This window comes from Bombus impatiens, unplaced genomic scaffold, assembly GCF_000188095.3.
Source record: "Bombus impatiens unplaced genomic scaffold, BIMP_2.2 scf_1879, whole genome shotgun sequence".
NCBI lineage: Eukaryota > Metazoa > Arthropoda > Insecta > Hymenoptera > Apidae > Bombus > Bombus impatiens.
The window spans coordinates 154,165-163,877 of NT_178298.1; the positions used below are offsets into that span (position 1 = coordinate 154,165).

Sequence of the window (9,713 nt, forward strand, 5' to 3'; positions counted from 1 at the left end):
GCCGACGGGCACTCAGGTGCTGCCCGAAGCTGCTTTAAAACAGGAAACAGAGCAAGAAAGAAACTGCTCCGTGATTTTGACGCCGATTTTTCGTCTGCAAATCCCGTAAGATTCGCCCTCGTTTGTAAGAGTGCTACGCCGAGAGGAGGCGTTGACTTTCAGCGCTAAAAGCACACTGACGTATGTTTTCTCAGGTTTCTCGGAGTAGAGAGACGAACCGTTGATACTCGCGTATCCTAACCTTCAATATGCAAGAGAAACTTTGCAAATGCTCTTGTTGCAAATGAAAAGAAGTGCAACCATTAAATGTAGTTATACATCGAAATATGCGATCCTCTGCATACGAAATTCATTATAAAACATAGTCATTGTTACGTGTGCAGCGCCTCGTATTGCCTTTTTATCTAACGCAAAAAGTATAATAGTAAATGTGTATCGAGAAAAGTTTGTTCGCATGTAGAATCCTCATTTTCTCTTATAACCATTATCGAACGCCGTTCCTTGTTCAATCGGTGCGTCTGTGTGTTTAAGTACACTTACACCATCGACGTACACGAATGCAAGGCACGATTTTTTCAGCGTTCACGCGTTAGTATATATGCAATGCTCGTACGCGTAGATACATTTGTAAACGGTGCAATTTCACGTCGGTAATTGGGGTCGCGTGCACGTAATTTTGTATGTGTACTTAGAGCAGTTAACGGGCGCGTGCACACGCGATAATGAAAGTAAGAGCATTATTAAGTAAGGAAAATGTACGCGGAGAAATTCCGACATAACGAAGATTCGTTGGGAAAGGAACGTTACTCCGATGGAATCGAGCATTTCTCTTTCGTTTCTTGCAGCAAATTTCGGAGGCATTCAAGTTTTTCAATCAGTCTTCTAACCCGAATTAATTCCATACGCTCAAAATAATCACAGGGTTATTTATGTTCGTACAACCTGATTAATATTTTGAAAGATACTCTCAATATCTTTCATTTTTGATACTCGATTCGTTTGTTTTCCACGTATATAATCCTCTGGTTGTTTCGGGCAATGTGAAAAAATAAGGTGTAAGATCGAGTCGAAGTTTATTTGCAGTCAATGTGTTCTTTGTTTAGTGACAATCTTCCAATTTCGTTTTGGAATATATATCGCATTGCTCAAAGTGGTCGATGAATTCTAAACTCAAATTTACATCTCGAAAACTCAACGATATAAATTATATGAATTATATGATTACGTTAAGGAACGCGGTCTCCTAATTATTTTGAGCAGTGTAATTAGTCATCGTCTGCCTAATTTGTTCAAGTTTCTTCTCAAATGGGACTCGAGCGGAATAGATGCATTTAGGAAGCGTTGAAAGTCTGTGTTTTGATAATACTTTTACTTTTTGACGGATGTTTGCGTGTATATATACATAATTCTTCCTCTTAAGTACGAATACGAAGAGAAACCCGTCCTGAGATACGCACAAATCGGTATACGATTCATTCTTTTCTCTACCGAATGATTCAGTTTGAATATAGTATATTTGATCGAACGTTTTCGCGAGGCTATTTCGAGAAGAAAAAGGAAAATAAAAAAGAACTCGATGAATCGCACAGGTGACGAAGCGTACAAGTATCATCAGGCATAAATACACACTGAAATTTATTTATACGATAACGTTGAGAGGAATTTTTTACGCTATCGAGAAATCGATAAAGGATTGGCGACAAGTAGATCGGAATACCGGGCTGATAGCGAAACCGAAAGTAGTAATCTCTTTTTAATATCGATGAATCGTCGCCGTTACATGGCTCGTTTTATTAGTCTTTACTTCTCACCACTTTTTTCTCTTTTTATCCTTTTTCCAAGATTGTATTACGCGTCATGCCGCGGAAAATTGAATCGTACATTATAGAATGGGTTGGCAAGCGATTAATCCCAATTTCAATTTGATACGATTATTTTAGATAATTATAGATTATACACGATTTGTCCGAATAAATTGTCTTTATTCAAAGGCGTATTCGCTTGGCAGCCCATTCGGTAGTAATATTTATGTACTATCGCGTATTTAAAGTAAACGGACGTGTGTGTCTCAATAAGCGGTATCGATCTAGTAATTTAAAACGAAGGAAAACGTATTATTAATTAATCTACGAATAACGGTGCGACCTCCTATTGATCATATCTATCATTAAACTCGATTCAAACGATAAACGATCTTTCGGAAGCATTTCACGTTTCGAGAAACATTATTTCAAAGGTTTATCGATTGAATCTCGGGTTTTTAATCGCTCACGGTACAAGTCCTTGCCATTCGTACAAATTGCGGTAGAATTCTCATTGTTCAACCATCGACGACGATCTCGAGGAATTATTAATCTTAGAATATCAGTTTTGAAATTTATTCGATTAGTCGATCGAAAGATATCTTTAATGAATTCTCCGGTCGGTGGGAAAGTTGATATATCGTCTATTGTTCGTTCAAATTAATTAAGGAAAATATCGACGTCCAAAAATTAACGAAAATAGCAAGATCCCCAGACTACGATTACGCATTTTTATATTTTTTTGAACGTAGGTGAAGGAATGCTACCTTAAATATCGTAATAAGTATTCTAGTTTAAATATTTTATACATATTTTACATATTACACGCATTCTGTAAATTTTTGGAATTCGAAATTTCCCAAGAATGCAGCAATTATAGCGATAAATTATTTTGGATTAATTCCCGAGTCGTTGAGACGGTTTTAAATCAGTGACGCAATTTTGTATTACTCCTAATATCATAAGTTAGCGTGTAAGCAAGTAATTACCGACGGGGGAGAAACGATATCATCGCGTAAGTGGAAATGCCGGTAGTTCGTTGTACGTTCGCGCGGCGTCACCGAGTCAGCGTAATCGTGCAGATACTTCCGATTACGAAAGAAATCTCTCAGTGCTTTCAACTGTGATTTTGTCTGACGAGTTGCAGCTCCGTTTATTTAATTTATTCATACTTTTCTGCGAGCTACCGAGCATGTTGGAGAAAGATATCTATCGAACGTAGCGGATCGTGTCCGACCCGGAAAGACGACGACGTTGATGCGTGTCTTTTGCTCAAAAGAGACAAAGAAATATGTATTCTCGTATATAAGTACCTCAAATTCTGGCGGACAAGTGTTCTGGAATCTCGTTCAGTAGCCTGTCAGTAGTGATGGACATTTGAATCTCAATTTCGGAGCGATTCGAAATCTTACGATAGCGTAAAAATTCGGATCACTTTGAATATGAATCGCTATTTAGGATCTTTTAATCTCTTCGAGACTCCTTGAAGCTTTAAAGATTCAATATCTATCAAGGCTTAAGGTAGTCTCGGTAAGTCTGTGAATCTTCTTAAGATTCTCCGATATATCAAAGATTCAGAATTTATCGAATCTATCAAAACTTTTGAGTATCGAACCATATCGAAACGGTTTGAGCTTTTCGTTAGATGTACATATTCGATGCGATTCGAAACGTTTCAGAGCTCATCACTACGGATCGCGTTTCATTGCTCTTACTTTTCCTTTATACGAATCGTGTCTTCGTTCATTCGCTAGTTTATTTTCTTTTTTTACATCATGTATAAATTATGTAGGGCTTTAACGTTCTTCCTCTTTCCCTTTTTTTTATCGAACATTTTTGTACAGTATGTCGTTTCATGTAGAACAAGGAACGAGTGTCTTTTTTTTTTACGACTCGAAGAGCGAGATAAATCGCCGTGGGCTGGCGCGAATACTAAATCATTCCACTTTTTCGTGCAAGTATTCGTGTGCAACTGTTTCACTTTCTGTTCGCGATAATTTATGCGCAATGTCCAAGTTGGAAACGCCAAGGGGCGTTTGTGGTTACCAAATTGCATTGGAATAACTAATACTTCATCGTTTTATAGCTCTCTATTCCTTTCGTTATTGTTATGTTTCTTTTTCCGTACAACGATTTATCGACGAAATCAATGTTCCTTCTTACTTGTGTTGAAATTTTTTCCATCGATGAAAATATGTCTCTCGGTGTATTTCTTTCGAATATTAGACTAATCGTTTCTTACGTTATTAAGAATAAAAATTACTAATATGCAAATTGTCGATTGTTATTCCTCTGCAACTAATTGGTATTTCCCCGAGGAGGAATCTCGATAATCGCGAGAAAACCATCGGCAGAGCAGAATCTCCATGCAAGCACGTGAAAGTTCTCCTTTGTACATAATATTTACGATGATAACGATGATATTAAACGATAGCTATATAATTCTATACGAACAGCAAGCGAATAAATGAATAAATTAAGCGTAGATATGCGTGTTTGTATAGGTGCAAGGAAGGATACAAACGGTAGCAGAAAAAAAGAACTTTTTCGCGAGACGGCAGGAATACCCGCGTGAGATTATCACTGTATTTATATCGTATACCTTCTTCCACGCTTCTTTTTACCCGCTACCACGTGCAACTGCGTAAAACAAAAGACTAAAATGCCATGGAACGATGCGTGTAAATGTAAGCACGTTTGACGAGCGATCAAATAGTATTTGAAATAAATGAATTTAGAATTGTTTTTTAATATTATTTTTACAGCAACGATTACGAATTAGTTTTAAATATAATAATTTGTTTATTTACTAGATACGGAAAGAATCGTTATCGGAGAATGTGGTTTGTTTAAAAGGATAATTTAACGAATTTATATTTTATTACAAATACTATTTATGCCGAGAATTACGCGAATCCTCGATGGATCGAGGCCAATTCTAAAAGGCAACTTAGCTCTACCATGAATCGTGCGGTAATCACCGATTGAATTTCCCGTACTTTTAGTCTGCGTCCCAGCCACGATATTCTCGGCCTAATTTCACGAATTTCATTTTTTTTATTTTCGAACGAACCATATGTCGCTCAAAAATATCGTTTCTTTTACTATAAACCGTCTTTTACCATGAAGCCACTGAAATTATTTGAAAAAAGAAACAGATCGTGGTTTTATCGATTGGATGCGAGTTCGTAGAACTGTACGGATCTCCTTAGTCTCCAAGACTAAATTCGATGTTTGATGGCATTTCTAACGAATAAAATATTAAAACGGCACTACTTAAAATAATGGCACTACCTTCTTGAAACTATCTTACGTTTAACATTATTGTAATTTTTCTACCGAGTTTATCAAAATTTTAGTCACAATTCTTATGCAACTTTTGCGTCCTTTTACGCGACTAATTACGATAAAAGCGATACAAAGGAATCGCGAGTCTGTTTTAATAAACATATTACGCTAAAAGTATTAAACAAGATGGTCCTGCAACGTTTACTTTTTATTCCGTCGATACTTTTCTCTTCTCGTCTCGTCATCTTCGATAAATATATTAGAGATGATCTATCGGAACAAGAAGAGACGAATCAGTTCCTGACGCGCTGACCAAGTCAAGTGAAATTTTTTTCCTTTTGCAATCTCTGTATGTTGTACACGATGCTGTGGACAATGTTTAAAAATTATAAATATATATTTTTTTTTGTATGTATAAGTTATAAATATGTGAGCGTTATGTATTTATAACTTGTACGTTTACACATATAAATATAGACGCGCGTATAGCCAAGAATTTTTCCATTTAATTACTATTGCTCTTAAACACAACCTGTTAAAAGCGATATTTCAACAACATACACATTCGTGTACCTCCTCGTTGCATCATATAGATACGAGCCGAAAGATCTTTTTCACATTTTCAAAAACAATGATCAATACTTTTTTCAATGCTTTTATATTATATTTGCATTTACCAATTGTTCGAACAATTCTTCCACGCCAATTGTATTATCAACGATATTCCCTCTTCTCCTTTTTCTTTCCACGAAAGCTGATATTCAGTCAGGCAAGGGGTTGCGTTACAGGCTGAAAGGGATTGGTGGAAGTAACATGTGTGTTATATAATACAATATATTGTCACAGTTTGCTCGACCCCAATTTCCTTCTTTTCTTCGTCTAGATTCTAAGCTACTGCCTGCTTTCGCGCCGTTTCCTCTTAATTATTATGCGTTTCAACATGAATTCGTACGTTTTATGTGCTTTTAAATGCTCGCAAACGTGGTTGCAGCACTTTTATCCTTTAACGTCGCCTTTTTCCATCTATTAACTCTGAAAATTCGTTTGAACACTCACGAATACAATCTCAATGACATTCGCAAGAAATTTTTTTGTAAATTCTTTGATTCTTCATAACGACATTCGCCTAAGATTCTCAACTTCCGGTTCTTCCATCTTTTCACAAATCCGCATATATCTTACATTGTTATATTATCATTATATGTACAATATAAAAATAATACAACCTTCTCTTGCTACTTACGATTCATCGAAACTCCAGAAGTTGAAATAAAAATGATGCAACCACCATAGAGTAATGCGTCGAGACAAACGTTTCTTCTTTCCCTCGCAAGCCATTTCAAGTACACGCTGGTATTTCGTAACATAAAAAAATAATACAAAAATCGAATTCTGACAAACATTCCAACTGTTCATAGATTTTTCTTTGTTATTTTTTATCTTACTTACACCTGACTAATTAATTAACAGATGTTTATTGTCACATGTGTCAGAGTGGCCATCGACACTTTCATCGTCAAAAATATGCAATTCCTCCTCGTTTTGCTACAATTTATTTATAGAATCGCTATCGCTAGCGTCGGTCCATTCGGCGTTGGTTTACTCTTTCTATCTTTTTCCAAACGCTATAGAATTCGTATTATTCAATTAGTACTTGTGCGTGCAATTAGTATTTAAATTGCAGTAATTAAATTATGGAATTCATTTGAGGTTATGGGTACGTTTCGTAAACGTTTGTAAACGCTTAAAGCATGATTATCGGTCAATATTAATATCAATGACATTATCGATAATAAATCAGGATTGATATTTCGCATCATTTAGATGTATTTTTTCTTTTGAAAGAGATCAACCTGGCGCTTGTATAATTATCTGGGCGAAATAATGAATCGTCAATGATCGACTAGGCCGTGCATCGATGGACACTCTGTCAGGTCAGTTGTTTTCCATGGGAGTTGACGACGATCGTCGAAACGTATCCCTCAAAAACAGCCAAACCACGGAAAACTTAGATATTAATCGTAATTGCAAACATCGACGATTCGTCTTCTTTCCTTTCCTATTTAACACTTAATACTCTCCAATGGGAAAGTTGTATATAAATTAGGAAAAAGATATTGTCTGACTTTATAAATCGCTAGTTGGAAAGAAATACATACACATTGAGCATCTAGCGACTTCTTAAATTCCTAATTTGTTTGGTCTTATTGTTTGGTTTTAATTTTTGATCGGTGATTGCAGTTAGCATCGATTAAAGTATCGACTAAAATGAAAGAAGTGCAAATTACTGTGAGGTGAGATTTCTTACATTAAAAATAATATTAAAGAAAATTTGTGAAAAACTCCTGTTTGTAAAATTGTGTTTCAACTATTGAATGCATAAAAGAAGATAGAGAGTTAAAAAATCTGCAAATTTCGAAACAAGTGGTTCTGAAGGAATTTTCAAAATACTTGATTAATATCTAACCGATTCATTTCAATTTTTTGATATAAAAAGAACGTTCCGCTTCATAGATTCATTCTCGACATATTAAAAAATTATATTACTATTTATTCTTATTTCAATTTTCCGACCACCAAACATATTTTGTTCCAAAACAAATTTGGATCATGCGAATCATCCAGGCTGGCGAGTTTTGGTAAAAGTATTTCAATTACTTTGGGATCTTACGCGTGGACGCATCAGGACGTTTTTTTAATTAGACGAGACTTAGCACCGAGAGAACACTCTTTAGAAAAATCTTGGTCTTAGAATAATTTTGCTACAGATATGCTCGAAATTTCTAATTTTTTTTCTATTCTCTGTGGTAGAATAACTTTTTCACCTTTATTCAGATTAGAAATTTTGATAGTTTCTTGTCTGTTAAAAAATCTCGAAACACGAATGCTTTTATAAGTTTTTCGGTTTACCTAAATAATTTCAAATAAAATCACGCATTTTGTTTTTTCTTCGTTATACTTGAAGAAAAGATTGAAAATTGTGACGCGAAACATTTAAAGAATAAAGACGTTGCTGCGACTTGAAACTTTTTCTGGCTAGTAAAAATGTCAGTTTATAAACAATTTGTATCAAAACAGGTGATACTTTTTAGATATGTTAAAACGTTCAAACAAGTCTCGCGATCGCTACCAGAAAATGTTCGTCTTAAATCTCACAGTCTACCAATTGTATCGCACCCGTGAGGAAAGGAAAATCTTTCAAAATTTCCGTCCAAAAAGGTCCGTGCGTTGGCAATCGTTTGCAAAAATCGATATTTACAAAAAAAATGAATCTGTAAGATAATGTAAGAATCACAGCGTGTAAACTATGGTATCCGTGAGTGATAGGAGATGAGATAATGGGTTAAGTCTTAAGAGGTTCGCAGTATGTATTATAGTTCGACTAAATTAAATTCGTCAAATGAACAGGACAATCTTACGAGCTGCATCATATTTTTCTTCTTTCATTTTCCTCTGATATTTCATGAAGAATAAAGGAAAGCCTCGCAACATTTGGATTCTGCGATTTTTCCCTTCCACTAACGATAAACTTAAAGCAGGATTCACAATCGTCAACTGGTACACACAAAAGGTTTCTTTACTTTTTCATAACAATTTAATTTACTACTTCTTTTTTGGAAATTCTCTTGAAGTTTAAACTCACGCCATGCTCGGTACAATTTTGTCACTAAGCCTTCGCATCTTCTATATTTACATTCACGCTGGATGCACGCACCATTCTTCACGAAAGAAAAAAAGGCCGAGAGAAGGAATGATTAAAAGTGATACAAACGCTAAAAAATCGACTAAAATCGTTTTTAAAATCTTAGATTACGCTTAAAAAGGTATAAAAACTATAAAAATTCGTACGCTCGTAAGCTTGCTCTGTGTTACACAGACATGAAATTAAATTTTCCTGTTAAACGCGCGTTCAAAGTCTAATAAAAAGAAAGTAAAAAGAGAGGAACAAGGTATATATGAATAGCCAGAGTTACTCGAGTGGCTGTCCGTCCTCTTACGAAGTTTTGCTCGCAATCTGGAGCTTCATGATTCTATGCTGTACTTATAGTGTACCTACATGGTGCACGCGCCAACAACAGTGGCAGTAAAACGCGATTGTTGTACATATTATGCGATCGGGTGTCAGCGCGTTATAATATTCTCACCCTTCGTTTCTTCACTTTTTATTCTTTTCTTTCTCTTTTTATCTTAATAACTAATCGGAAAACTATCTACGGCTGTAACCATATAAAACTATACAATTAATCCTTTGTAATCCTACTTAGAATCGTTATTTTCACCTTATTTTATTTTACTTTCCCACTTTTAATATTTAAAACCATAGTTTTTAATTCTTAATACATATTGCATGAAGATTGTATTAATTTATAAATCGTATACCGCTCTTGAAAGCAACTACAATAAAAAATTAAGTAACAACCATTTGCAATTATTTGTTAAATATTACTTGGATCACGAAGGATTAATTTCGTTCGAAGATTATAAGAAGAAGGAATAATAAATTAATTACTGTCAAAGAATCTACGAACTATCATTTCCACGCAAGATCTAGTAATACAAAGTTTGAAACGAAGGGTCGAATCAGGGAAATGGAAATGATACAATGTGCAATGAAACGGTATA

At 35.1% G+C, this 9,713-nt stretch overlaps 1 protein-coding gene across 5 annotated transcripts in view; it reads left to right on the forward strand.

The window, feature by feature from the left end:
• LOC100741600 (G protein-coupled receptor kinase 5) overlaps window positions 1–5,141 on the forward strand; it is a 29,692-nt gene extending 24,551 nt beyond the window's left edge. For all 5 annotated transcript variants that reach the window (XM_033324246.1, XM_024371801.2, XM_033324248.1 and 2 more), the window contains exons 9-10: window positions 1–3,336; window positions 3,381–5,141. The gene's annotated coding sequence lies outside the window, so the exon portion shown is untranslated. The remainder of the gene's footprint in view (window positions 3,337–3,380) is intronic.
• Window positions 5,142–9,713: the final 4,572 nt, after the last annotated feature.